The sequence below is a fragment of the Rattus norvegicus genome, chromosome 6 (assembly GCF_021556685.1).
Source record: "Rattus norvegicus strain SHRSP/BbbUtx chromosome 6, alternate assembly SHRSP_T2T, whole genome shotgun sequence".
Taxonomy (NCBI): domain Eukaryota; kingdom Metazoa; phylum Chordata; class Mammalia; order Rodentia; family Muridae; genus Rattus; species Rattus norvegicus.
Genome location: NC_141539.1, coordinates 129,743,215 through 129,759,644, shown reverse-complemented (window position 1 = coordinate 129,759,644; position 16,430 = coordinate 129,743,215). Strand labels below are relative to the sequence as shown.

The 16,430-nt window shown below is 45.3% G+C and overlaps 1 protein-coding gene across 6 annotated transcripts in view; it reads left to right on the top strand.

The window, feature by feature from the left end:
- Positions 1-8,174: 8,174 nt before the first annotated feature.
- The window catches only part of Dicer1 (dicer 1 ribonuclease III), a 64,991-nt gene continuing 56,735 nt past the window's right edge, over positions 8,175-16,430 (top strand). For all 6 annotated transcript variants that reach the window (XM_087552903.1, XM_087552906.1, XM_087552904.1 and 3 more), the window contains 1 exon segment: positions 8,175-8,520. The gene's annotated coding sequence lies outside the window, so the exon portion shown is untranslated.

Here is a 16,430-nt window from a genome sequence, read left to right as displayed (position 1 = left end):
GTGTGTGTGTGTGTGTGTGTGTGTTGTGTGTGCGCGCGCGCACGTGGGGAAATAGTGTCATTGTAGGTGCTGTGTTGTTCATAGTTGTTTGCTTAAACTGTCTACTCTGTTCCTGGAGACTGAGGGAAGATTCCGGATATGCGTGTGAGGAGATGACCATCACCATCTGAGGAGAGAGCGTAGCTGGGAGCCTGGGCTGGATCTGGAGGAAAAAATCTCCCAATGGATAGGAGCCTATGGAACCATTTTCATTCAAACCATATTGTGACCAGCCACAAAGCACTTGACATATTGGTCCTTCAATGCCATGCCGTTCCCATTCCCGGTCACTGAAGGACCCTAGGGGCTTTCAACAGCCTTATACCCACCCACCTCGGGCCAAGGCTAGGCCAGGTTCCATTCTCCACCCACAGGAACATTCTTGAGTAGAAAATTTTCAGAATGTACTGACTGATGCTTGCTAACCAACAGACTTAAAGGTCAATATGCTTAGCCAATAAATTTGAACTGTCACCTTGCTGAGGTAACGTGGGCCCCTAAAAAGTATAAAAACTGACTGTAATAGCCATTCAGGGTCACCTTCTCGTCACTCTCCTTGAAGGACTAATTGAAAGTTGACCCCAAGACTGGAAAAATAAACCTCCTGCTTTTGCATTGATCTGCATCCCGGTGTCTCACTTGGGGGCATCTTGAAGTAAGTACCAAGGGTCAGGGTCTTACACCACACATGCAGGACAATGTATTCAGGGCTCCTGCAGTGTTTGAGGTATTTGTCTCAGCCCCGTCTGGTACCCTGATGATGGCGGGAGAGGCCATCCTACTGAAGTGATATGTTCACCCTACCCAGTGTGACAGCTAGACAAAAATCTCCACGTGCTTGGAAGCCTTGGCACAAGCATCTCTCCCTGGCAGAAAGGATTCTTCAAGGATTGAGTAAACCTACTGTCTAGGGCTGTGGCCAGACGAGGGCTCGCATTGTCCTGGTCTGGTCTCCTACAGACTTTCTGACTACAATTTCCTAAAGAAACGGTGAGGCCCAGCAAGGTGGGCACAGGCCTGTCTGGCCTTCTGCCTCCTCCTCGAGTATGTGCTGTGGCAGATGTGTGCTGCCTCCTCTCCTGCTCCTTCACTGGGCCCAGGAGCAGCAGCAGCAGGAGTAGCAAATGACTGTTAAACAGCTGCTCCGTCAGTCAGAGAAGAGACAGCCCAGCTCTCTGAACCCTACAGGGCCATGTGTCAAACAAACCAGGCTGCCTGCAAGTATCTTGCCCCCACTGAGAGCAAACTAAAGATGACTCCATGAAACCATGAAACGGGCAGCTGGGGCATGGACTTGGAGAAGTCACTTGGCCATCATATTGAGTCTAATTAATAATCACTCTGGTTGCCTTTCCCTTTGGAAGGTGGCAAGTGTATATTGGTCCAGAAAATGTCTCCTAAAATGGGGTTTTGCTGCTATGACAAACGGACGTACCCTTTTTCATCAAGCCCCTCAACACCACGTAGACTGGGAAGCCCGGGTTTGTAGTTTCTCCTGATGAGCTTTATGGTTTCAAAAGCCTCCTGCCAATTAAAAAAAAAAGATTTATTTATTTATAAGAACACTATAGCTGTCTTCAGACACACCAGAAGAGGGCATCAGATCTCATTACAGATGGTTGTGAGCCACCATGTTGTCGCTGGGATTTGAACTCAGGACCTCTGGAAGAGCAGTCAGTACTCTTAACCACTGAGCTATCTCTCCAGCCCCGCCTCCTGTCAATTGAGCAATTTTGATCCAGTTATTAATATTTCTAAGTATGTGAGTGTTTGGCCTGTGTGCAAGTCTGTGTGTACCATATGCATGCCTGGTTTCCTCAGAGGCAAAAAAAAAGTTGTCAAGTCCCTGGGATGGTAGTTACATATGGTTCTGAGCCACCATGTGGTGCTGGGAATCAAACCCAGGTCCTCTACGCGAGCAGTCAATGCTTTACCCGCTGAGCCACCTCTCCGGCCATTTGAGCAACTTTACGCTTATTTGCTGCCTATACTCACTCACTGTTCACCTGCTCACATTCTGTCACACGGGCTGTTTATATTGGGAAGCCTTTTAAACCATAAAAAAATATAATTTACAGACACTCGTCGTTCTCAGATGGGCATTTGGAAAACATCCTTTCCAAGTTTGTGGCTTCTCTTTTGACTTTCTTAGCAGTGTCTTTTACAGATAATGGAAGTTTTACATTGGGAGATATGGGATCTATTAAATTTTTTTTTGGCTTATACTTTTTTTTTCCTATCCAAGAAGTATTTGTCTAATCCAAGTCTGTAACTATTTTGCCTTCCCGTCTTAGTTAGAGATGGTTTTATATTTTTGTATTTTTGTCTGTAATGCATTCAGTTGGTTTTTGTATATAGGCTTTTAAAATATTTTATTGATTGATTGGTTAATTGCATATTAGGTACTGTGGTGGTTAATCCTGTCACTTGGTTCTAGAATTAACTAACCTCTGGGCAGGTCTTTGATGGTATTGCCTGGTAGGACAGACAAGTGGTAATGACCCTTCCCTAGTCGGCAGTGGTAGACCAGTTAGCCTCTGTTCCTTGCTGGTGAGGGCCTCTACCCTGCAGTGGAACTGCTGCCGTCATTAAGTCACGGACCAGGAATGGTTTGGATAAAGGACAAACATATGGAAGGCTGGAAGGGTATGGAACATCCATTCAAATGCTCGGTCGTTGTTTTTGTTAACGATGTCAAAGGGATTTCAACAACCGGGGCCAGACCAGTCTTAGAGTCCTGCAGAGGACAGAACTGATAGAATGAATGTCGAGAGAATATCTTATATATTGTATGGATGCATCACCTGTCAATTAAAAAAGACTATGGCCTTTAGGAAAGGCTAGAATATAAGGCAGGACATCCTGGAAGCAGTAAGAATTCTGGGATAGATCCAGGTATGAGTGATGTGACAAGACAGAGGAACATAACCGGCTGTGTGGCAGAATGTAGATTAGAATAAACGGGTTTTTTAAATTATGGTCTAGTCAGAGAAGAGCCTAGCTATTGGCCAAGGTATTTGTAAATATATTTTGGGTCTGATTCTTATTTCTGGGAGCACAGGGCTGGAAAGAAGAAGCAGGACCAAACTTGTACAAATGAATATCTACTAGAAGGGGCTTTATCAGATTGGCTTAAATGATACAGGGTTGGTAGTCCAGCAATGGTTGTCTGCACACAGAGGGGCTAAGAGCCCAGGAGTTGCTCAGTCCATGAGTCCGGATGCCGCAAAAGTCCTGATTTGGTTCTGAAGTCTAGGAATATTTCTGAGGAGCCGCAGGTCGTCAGACTATCTTAGGAGGCTAAAGGAGCTGGTGTCAGCAAAAGGTGGCACATACAGGCTGTTGTGAGGTTGGAATGGCTTAGATTCTGAAGGACCTTAGGGGCTTTCACCAGCCTTATACCCACCGGCCGTGGAGCAAGGCTAGGCCAGCTTCCAGCTTCCCACCCTGGGTCGAGGCTAGGCCAAGTTCCATTCTCCACCCACAAGAACATTCTTGAGTAGAAAATTCTCAGAATGTACTGACTGATGCTTGCTAGCCAATAGATTTAAAGGTCAATATGCTTAGACAATAAGTTTGAACTGTAACCTTGCTGAGGTAACCTGTACCCCTGAAAAGTATAAAAAACTGCCTGTAATAGCCATTCAGGGTCACCTTCTGGTCACTCACCTTGAGGGACTAATTGAAGGTCAACCCTAATGGGCCAGAAAATAAATCTCTTGCTTTTGCATTGATCTGTACCTCAGTGTCTCACTGGGGGGTGTCTTGAAGTGAGTACCATTGACCGAGGGTCAGGGGTCTTACAATTCTAACAGTAGTTTGGGGAGAACTGAGAGTTTTGCAACATTGGTCTCTGCTCCATGAACATGGTACACCTCTCTGTTCAGTTTGTCTTAAATTTCTTTCCTCAATGTTTCCTCTTTTTTTTTAAAAAAAGATTTATTTATTTACTATATAGAAGTACACTGCAGCTGTCTTCAGGCACGTCAGAAAAGGGCTTCAGATTTCATTACAGACGGTTGAGCCACCATGGGCTTGCTGGGATTTGAACTCAGGACCTCTGGAAGAGCAGTCCAGTGCTCTTAACTGCTGAGCCACCTCTCCAGCCCTCATCAATGCTTTTTAATTTTGCAGAGCTCTGGCATAGTTTTTAGATTTATTTTGAAGTGCTTTTTTTTTTCCTTTTCTTTTTTTCAGAGCTGGGGACCGAACCCAGGGCCTTGCGCTTGCTAGACAAGCACTCTACCACTGAGCTAAATCCCCAACCCCCCCCCTTTTTTTTTAAAGCTCTGATTGCTTTAGACAAAACAGATTGATTTTTGCATCCACATTGGGCCAGGACAGGGAAGTAGGCTCAGGTATCTTGGTCATCCTGATCAGCCCCTAGAAACAGTGATCAGCGGACTTTGTTTATTGCTTGCTTGCTCCTTGACTATTCGTGTTTATTGTCTTGCTCATTCCTTAACCCAGAACTGACTTTATTTGCATGTAATTAAAATGGTATAAAAGCAGACTGGAAAAAAAGCAAACCCGTCTCAGCCTCAGAGCTGGCCGGGGCATGCTACAGTGTTGGTCTAATTGTGTTTTTCCTTTTTAATCCTCGAACCCTCCCTTGAGAACATGTTGACTGACTGAGCTGGTTTGATCACATGACCCGCATAGTCCCTAAAACAGTACAGGGTTTTATTTGACAGATTATATTAAGAGACACTAGGAAACCATTCAGGCTAATGCATGCATGGAACCCTGTGTGGTACCCATCCCACCCCCACTGGGCTGTGGCTATTTACTGCATGTCCAGCTGCTGGCCAAAGCAGACACTGTCCAGCCAGGACTTTGGCCATGAGGCACACCCGTCTGTGCTCTGTCCATACTGCATAATAATGAAGACTGGGGTCTGCATGCCACTCTCTGAAGGGACATTTCCTTAGGAACATTTCCTGCTATACCTATACTTTCAACTTGAAAATTACGTTGACAAGACGGAGGCTGACTCTAGTGGGGTGCATCCTGTGATCTCCTCCCGTGACAGCTGACTTCATCTGGGTGAGATAGCATCTGCTGGATTGCTCTCTTGTAAAGTTATTACTTTCCAAAGAATTCATAGAGAATCCGCTTTAAGATCTCTCGTGTCTAGTTCAATGTCAGATCATTGCCCTGACACAGCTCCTCCTAAACTTATTCTGTGGTAAGGAAGAGCTTTCTCTCCTCTTTTTGGATCAGTGTGGAGACACGAGGGGAAAATCAAAGTTAGCTCACAGAAAATGCACCGCACAGGGTGTCGTACCGTTGCTTAATGTGGCTTGGGATACCAGCTCTGAGATTCCTGGAGATATAAATAAAATGTGGAATCTAGTGTCTCTAGCCACCACCCACTCTCCTAAAGTCGAATCACCACATGAAAGAACACACAACACAATAACCTCTGATCCAATTGATAAGATATAATTGCCCACCTAAGCATACAAGGCCCAGTACCATCCATCCCTTAAGAACATTCATAACAACCTGTAAATACAGAGTGGAATCTTAACGTCAGCCTCCATGTTCTCTCTGTCACGGCTTCTCTCCTAGTCTCCTCCTGTCTCTTCCCCCTCCCTCAAACTTTTCTCCCGCCCATCCTTCCTTCTCGCCCAATGACAGGCCTCGTTCTATCCTGTACCGGCCTTCACCTGTATTTTATGAATTAAATGGGGAGAAGGTTCTGGTGAAATCACGTGAGTCCTGAGTATGTGACTGGGCAGCCGTCCTTGGGGCTGGCCTTGGTCTGTGATTTTGCCTTCTTAACCTTCTCCTCACACGGGACAGTCCAAGCCCATTTTTTTTTTTTTTAAAGACAGAGCCGAGTGGTGGTGGTGCACGTCTTTAACTCCAGCACTTGGGAGGCAGAGGCAGTCGGATCTTTATGAGTTCAAGGCCAGCCTGGTTGGTGTACAGAGCAAGTTCCAGGACAGCTCAAAACAGATGGACCATATTGCCCTCAAGTTAAAGAGAAAGATAAATAAATCAGAAACATCTGCTAATGGACAAGCCTGGTTGGTCTTTTAAAAACTATCTTTATTTTTGTGATGTGTATGTGTTGGGGGTTGGGGGTGGGGGATAAGAGGATAACTTTGAAGAGCCAGTTCTGGTTCCACCTTTGTGGGGTTCTGGGATTTGATCTTAGGTTTTTAGGCTTGCAGTGCAAGTTCTTTTACCCACCGAACCATCTTGCTGGCTTTGAGCTGGTCCTGAGGGACTATGGAAGGACAACAGGAAGGAACATCAATTTTATCCACCCATAATTCTGCTGCCAGTATCCGTCATCATTACCCTATACCTTCACCAGATTCCATGCTGCTTTATTTATAAAGGACCAATTTCTCCTTTTTAAAATTTATTTATTTATATTATGTATGTGAGTATATTTTGTTTTAAATTTCTTTCTTCAATTTTTAAAAAGATTTATTTATTTATTATATGTAAGTACACTGTACCTGTCTTCAGACACACCAGGAGAGGGCATCAGATCCCATTACAGATGGTTGTGAGCCACCATGTGGTTGCTGGGAATTGAACTCAGGACCTCGGGAAGATCAGTCAGTGCTCTTAACTGCTGAGCCATCTCTCCAGCCCAAGGACTAACTTCGAAAACCCTGTATGTCTTCACTAGGAAGAGCTATTGCCCATAGTACTTTAACACATCACAAAGATGCTTGTGAACATGAACAGCCAAAAACATTTATTTCCTCATTTACCCATGGCTGAAGGTCAAGCTAACTCATGATCAATACATGACCAGAATTTGAGCACAGGACTGAATGAGCACACCTGCTTGGGAGACAGCATAAGATTCAAGTCTCAGATGTTCACATCCTAGCTGCAGAGTAAGTGGAGTTTAAACCATTTTTTTCTTTAAAATGGGAGTCATATAAGGTGTACAGGCCTATGAGCTTTAAATTCAACGCTAGTCCACGGAGCTTAAAAATTTCGAGTGCTCACACAGTGGTTCTCAAACCTGTTGGTCTCGATCTTTTGAGGGAGGGTTCAAACGACCCTTTCCTCGGGGTCACCTAAGACCACTGGAAGACATATTACAATTCATTATAGTAGCAAAATTGCAGTTATGAAGTAGAACGAAAATAATTTTATGACTTGGGGGCGGTCATCAAAACTTGAGGAATTGCGTTATTGGGAATGTTGAGAACCATTGCATTTACAGGAATAGACGGGGCTGGGGAGCTGGCTCAGAGGTTAGGAGCCTCCTGTCGTGAAATCATGAGGATCCGTGCCGCGCATCTCACACACAATCACAGACACACAAATAAATAGATGAACGTATCTTAATTTTTATAAAAAGCCGGGTATGATGGCACACACCAACTGAGAGGCGGAGGCAATTGGATCTCTGAGTTTGAGGCCAGCCTGGTCTACATAGCGAGACCAGCTTTCAAAATAATAGTAATAAGAAAATGAAACAAACGACACTAGTATTTATTCTAATAAACAAACCACTACAATTTGTTAAAGATTAACCTTAATTCGGAGAGGTAACAAGCACTATGTGGAACTGGTGGCCATCCAGTTGGATACACTTCAGATGGACAGCGAAGTGCTTCCAGGGGCGGAGAGAAGCCCAGGGCTAGAACTGTCCATTCTTCACCTGGAATACAACAGTCTATCCGGAAGTCCTTTCCAAGATGCATGGAGGTCGGGGAGGCTACACTAAGATGGTTTTCTTTAAGTCGGTCTCTTTATTCCTTTGAACTCAGCAAGCTCAGCCTTAGCAAATCTGCACGCCGAGGGCATTTTAAATTGGTTTTGAGGAATGGCCAAAGGGCCCAGTTCTGAGGACTCAAAGAACGTTGCGATGGGGTTTGCGGCTGGGGGCGATGGGTCTGCGAGGGTGCCATCATCCAGGAGAGAGAGTCGCCAGAGCCGGGAGGCTACTCTAGACCAAGCCCGGACCGGACTTGGTACAGGACTCCAGCCCGCCGGCTGGCTGACTGCGTTACAGAGCTCGGTCTTCGCATTGGGCCTCATTCACCGCCTCGGACTGAGTCCGCTGTCTCCCAGCTCCTGAGTGGCTGGAGGGTCGGGATTAACCTTTCACCTCCGCGCCCCGACCAATCACAGGACGGCTTTCATGCGGCCGCAGGGCGAGCAACCGAGGGGGCGCGGAGCGGCGGCGCGACGCCGGTGGGATTCTCCAAGCCGCTGTGCGCCGTCGCCGCGGGCCGAGCGCGGGCTGCGGGCGAGCAGGGCGCTGCGCAGTCTCCGCAGGCGCGGGCGGGAGGGGTCGGGACGCGGCGCGGTGCGGTGCGGGCGGCTCCGGGCCCAGGTGAATGGAGTAACCTGACAGCGGGAACGAGGCGACGGCGAGCGGCAGGAAATGGCGGCGGCGGCGGCGGCGCCGGGCGGCACCGGGAGGCCTGGGCTGTGACGCGCGCGCCGGAGCGGGGTCCGATGGTTCTGGAAGGCCCGCGGCGCCCAGTGCTGCAGGTGAGGCGGGCTCCCGCTGGGCCGCTTTGTGTCCGGGCCCGGGGAACAGCAATGCACGGCCCGCCTCTTGCGCCAGGCCCGCGCGGGCGCCTGGAGCAGGCCGCGACGCCGAGCCCGGGTAGATGAAGGTCCACGCGGGCCTCTCCACGTCCCAGCCCTGGGAGGAGCGGGCTTTGACAGGTCCCGTTCCGCGTTCGAAGCCCGGGAGAAGACAGGAGGTATCCACGCGGGCCGGCGTCCCGGGAGCGACCCGGGCCTGCCAAATGGCGCTGGACCCCTGGATGTCTCAGAGGATCAGGAGGGGGACAAGGCCTCCGCGAGGTGCGGGCTGGAGCCCTGGGAAGGATTGTTGTGTGTTTATTGGCAGGTGACCAAAGCTGGCCCTAGGGGGTGGGTGGCTCAGGCTGTGTTTCGTGCCCCTCCCCTTTCTGGTCGCTGTGCCTTTAAGGGGCTTTCGTTTGGCCAAATCAGTGTACATTTCAAGTTAACAAACCAAATTGGTGTGGATTGCCTAGCAGAACTGAGCTGCCCTTATGACTTTGCCTGCAGGACAGCGCCAGTGTTCTGAAGACTTGCCCAAATGGATGGATGAATGATTGGGAGTCTGTGATCTATATGGACCTTGCCTTTATGAGTAGAGTTGTGGCTAAAGGGTTAATTACCGATATATGATGACCTAAGTATTATGATGCTCAAGTGTTGAAAGACATCATCTGCTGAAAGAGACTTACTTGGGACTTCCTGAGTTTCCGAATCTTTGCAGTCTTGGTTGTCAGTTTTCTGAGGAGCCTCACAGTGTGCCAGTAGAAAAGAATGCAATTCAAGAGTTAAGAAACTTGGGAAATGTTTTTTCAAACCTGCTGTAAAATAGGATCACTGAGTTGGAAATTCATTGGTATAAACATTGTTTTCTAGGTAAAAATTTTCATTGTAACCAAAGTTTTACTAAAAGGGGAATTCTGGGTAAGGCTTGTAGCAAATGGTAGTTTGGACACTTTTGGAAATAATCTTTTTGATATCTTGGGAGACTGAGTTGTGGATAATCTGTTTCTCTTTTTAGGCTACCTGTGAAATGTGCAGTGTAAGAAGTGCACACATGCTTACGGTTGGAGTGTACTGAACTGTCAGCACCAAGGGCAGCTTTTAATGATCAGTGTGGTAGCTTAAGTCTGTGAATTTACTCGTGGTTCCAAAAGATGTCTCGGTTGGCTTTAACTGGGTGATAAAAGACCTTGCAACTACATTAGTAATGTGGTTGTCTTTATGGCCCTCGCTGGGCACTGCATTTTGGCAGCGTTTCTGGGTAGGAGTTGTATAGCTGGGCTGTTTTGTCTGTTGTTGACCTATCTTGTTTTGGTTTTAGAAGTATTTTGGTGTCGTTCATTTTTGTCTTTCTTGACTCCAGGAAGTTTCTGCCTCAGCCTCTGGGGTACTGGGATTACAGGCCTGACACTCTTGGTTCTGATTGGAGAGTGGTTTTGTGGTGGCATGTATGTCTAGGTGTAACTCTGCTTTCCAGGGGGGATAACCTTTATAGCATTGTGTCACACTATTGCCATATCTTCCTCTTTGCCACTGTCTGATGCTGTGAGCTGGAGATGTCAGTTGAGAGGGTGGGTGTGCTCCTTAAGGATTTCCTCCCTGCAGCCTACATAGGCTGATCTGTGGAGAGAAGGAGGACATTTGGGAACACTCATCAGTCTGTGCCAAGATGTGTCAGGCTCTTTTCACAGAGTCTCATTGAATTCTCAGTGCCTTCATGCAGCGTCCTTCTTCCTGGTTTTACACACGAGGGAAGTGAGACTCTGATGATTGCTTCAGACTGTGAGTCTACCTGAGTCTTGACTGTTTGAATCATGATTTGGTTTCAGAATGCCTGCATGCCTGCTCCTCAAAATGTGCTGTCCAAGTGGATTTTAGGCAGACTGCACTAAGTGGGATCTGTCCTCAGTACAGGTGGCGTGAGGGAAGCTCTGGCCCACTGAGAGAGTCAGGTGTCCTCTGCTTGTCTAAACGTTTGCAGTTGCTTTAAAATGTGACAGGATACTCATTGCAGTTTTAGCCATTAAGTGTACAGTGCAGCACATTCGGGTTTGCAGGTGTCACACGGTCCTCCTCCAGATTTCCCTCATTGGGACACTGATCCACATTCCACCCTTCACGACTAAGCGACCATTGTTTGCTCTTTTCCTTGTCTTTGAGTTTGGCTGTGCTAGGAGCCTCATGTAAGGGTAGCCATTGAGGATTTGTCCTTTGGTGCTGGTGTACTGACACCTAGCATATGCCTTTGGGCTTCATGTGAGTGTGCATCTTTCTCCTCACTTTGAAAGGCTGAAACTCTCGTATGTACAGATGGTCCTTAGCTTATCATGGTTTGATGACAGTTTTTAGCCTTAAGCTTTGTGAGAAGACCATTTACAGCAGACACTTCTTTAATTGTGAAGTTTTGACTCTTTCCTGTCCCAGTCAGCCATGTGATCATGAGGTGTAGCCAGTGATACCTTACATCATGCTTTGTTGTTCAGCCAGAAAGTTTGACATGCCAAGTACACACGTCCGTTCCTCAGTTCTGCATTTTCAACTTAGAAGGGGTTTCTAGGGCCTCTAAAGTTGGAGGAGCACCTTGTATGCCTTGTTCTGCTTTTCCAGCCATCTGTGGATGGTGGCTGTGGCTGCCATCCTTTACTTTTGAGTAGTTGCTGTGAGGATAGATATGCATAGCACCATTCAGACCCCACTGTCATCCCTTCTCTTGGCATATACCCCAAAGTGGTCACATTGCATGTTGACCATCAAAACACTAGGCTTAGGTTCCTTCCAGATTCTTAATTTCCTACGAATAGTCCCTCTGGGTCAATAAAAGACTAGAGTCTTCTCCAAGTCTGGGAGTTACTGATTTTTAGAATTCTGGTTCTTATCACCGTATGGCAAACAGGGATTCTTATCATTGAATTTGTTCAATGGATCAGCAGGCTGTTATACCCTAATGGAGCCAGAGGAAGGGGCTACTAAGGTTTCTGTGTACTTTGTGCAAATAGAAAGTCAAAGCCAGGTGATTATTTTGTTTACCTTAGGCTTTGTGTGTGAGCACTCAAGAGTTTAGCTCATCCTGAAGGCCAACGTGTGTGTGTGTGTGTGTGTGTGTGTGTGTGTGTGTGTGTGTGTGTGTTTTCTTTGGAGTATCTTCCAAGTAGGCTGTCTTCTTTGGAGGCAACATGACTTTGGTAGTGTTCTACCTCTCTAGTTTGTGCCTCTTGGTCTTTTTAGCCGTTTCCTGATTCTTTGATGCTTACCAGTATTTCTTCTAAAGAGACTTTGGTTTTTATCTACTCATAGATGAGCATTTGTGTGTTTATTCCGTGTTCTTTGGGAAGGGATGTAGAGCATTCTTACAATAAGAAGGTGTTTTTAAGGTCTGAGTGTAGCGGTGCCTGTGTAGGACGCTCCATGAATGGAGGAGTAGGCAGAGCTTCAACAAAGATAACTCACAGCCCAGATGCACTTGTGGAGCGTTCACTTGTCTGCTTTGTTTTAACTTGCCAAAGTGCAAGAGGAACACGGGGTAATTATAGTACCATTGATTAATGAGGGAGGTGTACCTGTCAGCCAGGAGAAGCAGACATTTTTCATTCATCAACAGGGCTTAAATTGTTTGGATTCTTCAACAAAATTATGATGTTCCTGAATGGAGACAGTGTCGACACTTACAGACGATGACCATTTCTCCCTTTCCTTTATGAAGAAAGTGTGTCAAAAGCACGAGGCACAGGCAGAGAGGGAAAGCAAGCCAGGCATGTGTGGTTCAGGGCATGTCATCGCCACTGGAGTTGAAGTGTCCCTTGTAGTGTGCAGGCCTTGGCTGAGGGCAGATAACAGTTGATTGAGGAGTAGAGGCAGTCAGGTCTTTGCAAACAGTGGTGTTTATGCTGGCCTTCTGGGGTGTGTATTGTGAGTGCTTGTGTGGTCAGTGTGTATCTGATAAATAAAGGAACACAGAGAAAAGTGTGTGTCTGAGGCGTAGCTAGGAAACAGGGAGTTGTGGCCATGTGAGAAAGCCTTTGTGGAGTTGCAGAGCCACAGTGATTTTCCTATTTCTTTAAAACGGTTGTTTAATTGTTGGTACTCCTGATCTGATAATCAGTTATATGCTACCAGTCAATGACTAGGATGACAGGTGGGTCATGAAGGATGCCCATGTAGCTTTAGGCGTGGGGCTTCTGACTGCTTGCTGAGTCCTGTTTCTGAGACGTGGAAGCCACATAGTGACATGGAATGTTCTTATCTGTGCTCAGGTTCATAGAATTACAAGGATCAAGCACTGCATATGATGTCACTGCTACACACAGCTCTTGTGTAAAGGGGGACTTGATTTTGCTAAGTGAGTAAATTACTTTATCTTTATAAAACTTGCTGAAGGTTTTAGAAACTAACTTGTGGGGACTGTTAGTATCTTAAGGCTTTGAAAAAGACCTTGACTCCTCCATAATGGACAGATCATGCCTTTGGCTACTTCTCTGCTTATGATCTATGCATGACTCTGTATGGAAGCATTGCAGACTGAGAGTCTGGAATCATGACCAAGTGTCTGTAGTACTAGGGTTTTATTGGTACTGGAGATATTTTTATTGTTGATGTGACTAACCTCAACTTATTTTTTTAAGTGACAGATCAGTATATGTGGTAAAGATTTTAAAAACATTTGAAAAATTCTCTTGGGGATTATAAAACAGGATAATCGGTCCAGAATACACTAATCGAAATAATGAGAGCAGAACGCTAGTTTGAAAATTGTATCTTTGGGGGTTGGGGATTTGGCTCAGTGGTAGAGCGCTTGCCTAGCAAGCGCAAGGCCCTTGGTTCGGTCCCCAGCTCGGGGGGGTGGGGTGGGGGGGGGAGGATGGGATCTTTGGGTTGAGGCTGGAGCTCAGTGGTGGAGTGTTTGCCTGGTATACATGAGGCCCTGGCTTCAGTTCCCAGCATGATTGAACATTGACCTTTGAGATGTAGAAGAAGGTTATTTGCTTAAGAGCTAAATCTGTAGCTATCTGTCATTCATTTGTTTTGAGACAGCCTTGATGGTGTAGACCAGGCTGGCTTTACCTTGCAGAGATGCCCTGCTTTAGACTTCTAAGGGCTGGGGTTAAAGGAGGTGTGCACCTATCGGTTAAAAAGGAAGACAGTAGACTTAGCTAACACTTGGACATAACTTTGAAGCCAGAACTTCTGTCTTCTGCTTGGGAACAGGGCAAGCCTGTGACCGCCTTTCTTCCCACATCTCGCTCACAGCCCTCTCTGCCTGTGGCATCGTAGTGACACCATTACCCCTCCACTTAAAACTGACTCTTCAGGCTGGTCAGTGAGGCACACTGGGTAGCTGCTGGCCTCTGTGTCTGCTTCCTCCCCTAATGGCTTTTGGTTCCTTGAAGTTATGAGGAAGACAGTTTGCTGCCTGTTCTGGCCTATTTCTTGTTTTTGATAAAATTTAGAAGATACTGATTTTCTTCAGATATGTACTTTAGAGAATATTTGTTATGGTCTTGTACCTCGGCTACGTCATGACTGTCCATGTTACTAACAGTGAACTACACATCCAGTTTCATAATGGAAGATGGTTCCAAACAGGGCTGGTGCACATTTTCGTAGATGAGTTGTCTGTTTTTGGTATTTATGTATTTATTACATATATAAGAACAATCTTGAAAGAAAAAGAGGTCGTCAGTCTGAGAAGGAGTGGGGCATGGGGTGGGTCTGGAGGGAGACAGGGAATGGCACATGATGCATCATTTTTTGGATATTTTCTTTTTTCCCCTTTTATTGAAAATATTGTTTGCTTTTGGTCTCTTATAATATATTCTGATTATGATTTTTCCTCCCTCTACTCCCATCTCTTCCTCACCCCTCCTCCCATCCAGATCCACCTCCTTTCTGTCTCATTAGAAAACAAATAGGTTTCTAAGAGATAATAATAAAATATAATAAGATAAAGCAAAAACTAACATATCATATATCTTAAGGTTTCATTGCCGTGACACCCTGACCAAGGAAACTCTTATGAAAGACAACATTTAATTGAGGCTGGCTTACAGTTCAGAGGTTTAGTCATAGTGCCACTCCCTATGCACAAGCATTCAAATACTCCAATCTATGGGAGCCATCTCCCAACTCTTTGGATCTGTAGGATAATTTTTTGTTAAGATAGACTTTAGCGTCCACCTTCTTCTCTAGCTAGGTACCTGGAAGCTTTGCTAAACTTGTTCTTTGGGGTGTTTATAATAGAATTTTCAACTGGTGTATTGTAGACATACTGGTTTTTTTAAGACTGTATTATAAATGTAGAGACATAAAAAGTATACATTATATAAATATAAAGAGAAATCTATACTTATATGGACACATGTGGTAGTCTTGGTACCATCTTATGCACCCATAAGATGTTTACCTGCATTGACTACATCACGTGAAGAGTTCAGACTTGGGCTTGTGGTTTCTAGGGTACGTGTACTTAGCTTATGCTAATACTTTCTGTTAAAACACCACTTTTTATTTAACTAGAGAAGTAAGGTTTTGTATACATCCATTTCAGGATCTCACTTGGCTGTTTTTTCCTCCTCTTATTCTGGAAAATTCTCAGCTTTTTTTCTGATGCTCACTCTTGAAGACTACAGGCCACTTGCCTTGCAAAATGAATATAAGATTTGGTTTTGTTTCTGGATGGCTAGATTCAGGCCTTGCACTTTGGACAGGGAAAATTCATGAGATACATGTCAGTGACCCACTGTCTTCAAGGATAGACCCAGATCACCTTTTATTGACATAGAATTTTGAGTGGCTAGCAGTTCCATGAGACAGCCTCAAATGGCTGCAATTGGATGATATCACACTAACTGCTGTGCAGAACAACACCTCTGTAATTCTGGCAGTTCTTTGGGCCTTGGAGGGCCAAGGATGAAGATTTAATCTGTTTAAATAATTCAGATTGTTTAAGGTCGTTTGGAAATAGATCCTGCAGATCTTTAACTATTATATTGTTATAGATCATTCCTGACTTGAAAGTTTATTCTTTATATCTGAAATAATACGGCTCAAATTGTAGAATTTGAATTGTAGACAAATGGAAAAGAAAAGGCTGTTTCCTTCTCTACCCCTTTCCTTTCTCTAGGTTTTAATTAACACCTAGGCAGATCTTGATAATCATCTAATAAAGATTGCTTTTTTATTTGCCGTCACAGCATACACATGTCTGTTATAATCTGCTATCCTTCTCAATGGTTGTACTGAGTTGCCTCTTGAAACCAGACCCTAGTTTACTAAACTGTTCCCTCACTCAGTCTTGTGCTTACACATGTGCCTATGGGATATCCTGGGCAGTTAGGGATAGTTGTGGCGTAGCAGCTACTCTGCTCTGAGTTTTATGAAACACTAGGCTGGAGAAGGCGCCAAGGTTTTAATAATGCAGCTACGTCAAGTAGAGATGTCAACAGCTCTTGTGTTCTTTTTAGCAATCAGAAGAGAGTAGTGTTTGGATCCTGGCATTCATTAGTCCATTTCTTTCCTCTTTCTTTAATCTTTTGGTTTTTAGTTTGAGGTTAGTCTTACTATAATATAGTCACTAAAAATAGTTGATAGGTCATCCATCCTTTATGTACAATTATCTTATATTCCGAAGTTATTTGGGGTATGCCCTATCTTTTATATTTTAAATTTTCAAAACTTACCATTTGATGGAGATTATTTCTTTGTGTGTGTGTGTGTGTGTGTGTGTGTGTGTGTGCCTGCCTGTCTGTCTGTCTGTCTGTCTGTCTATCTGTGAGTGTGGGCATGGACGTGCAAGTGCAGAAGCCAAAAGATGATGTCCAGTCTCCTGCTTGGTCACTCTCTGCCTTGTCCCTTTGTGAACCAGGAGCTGGGAG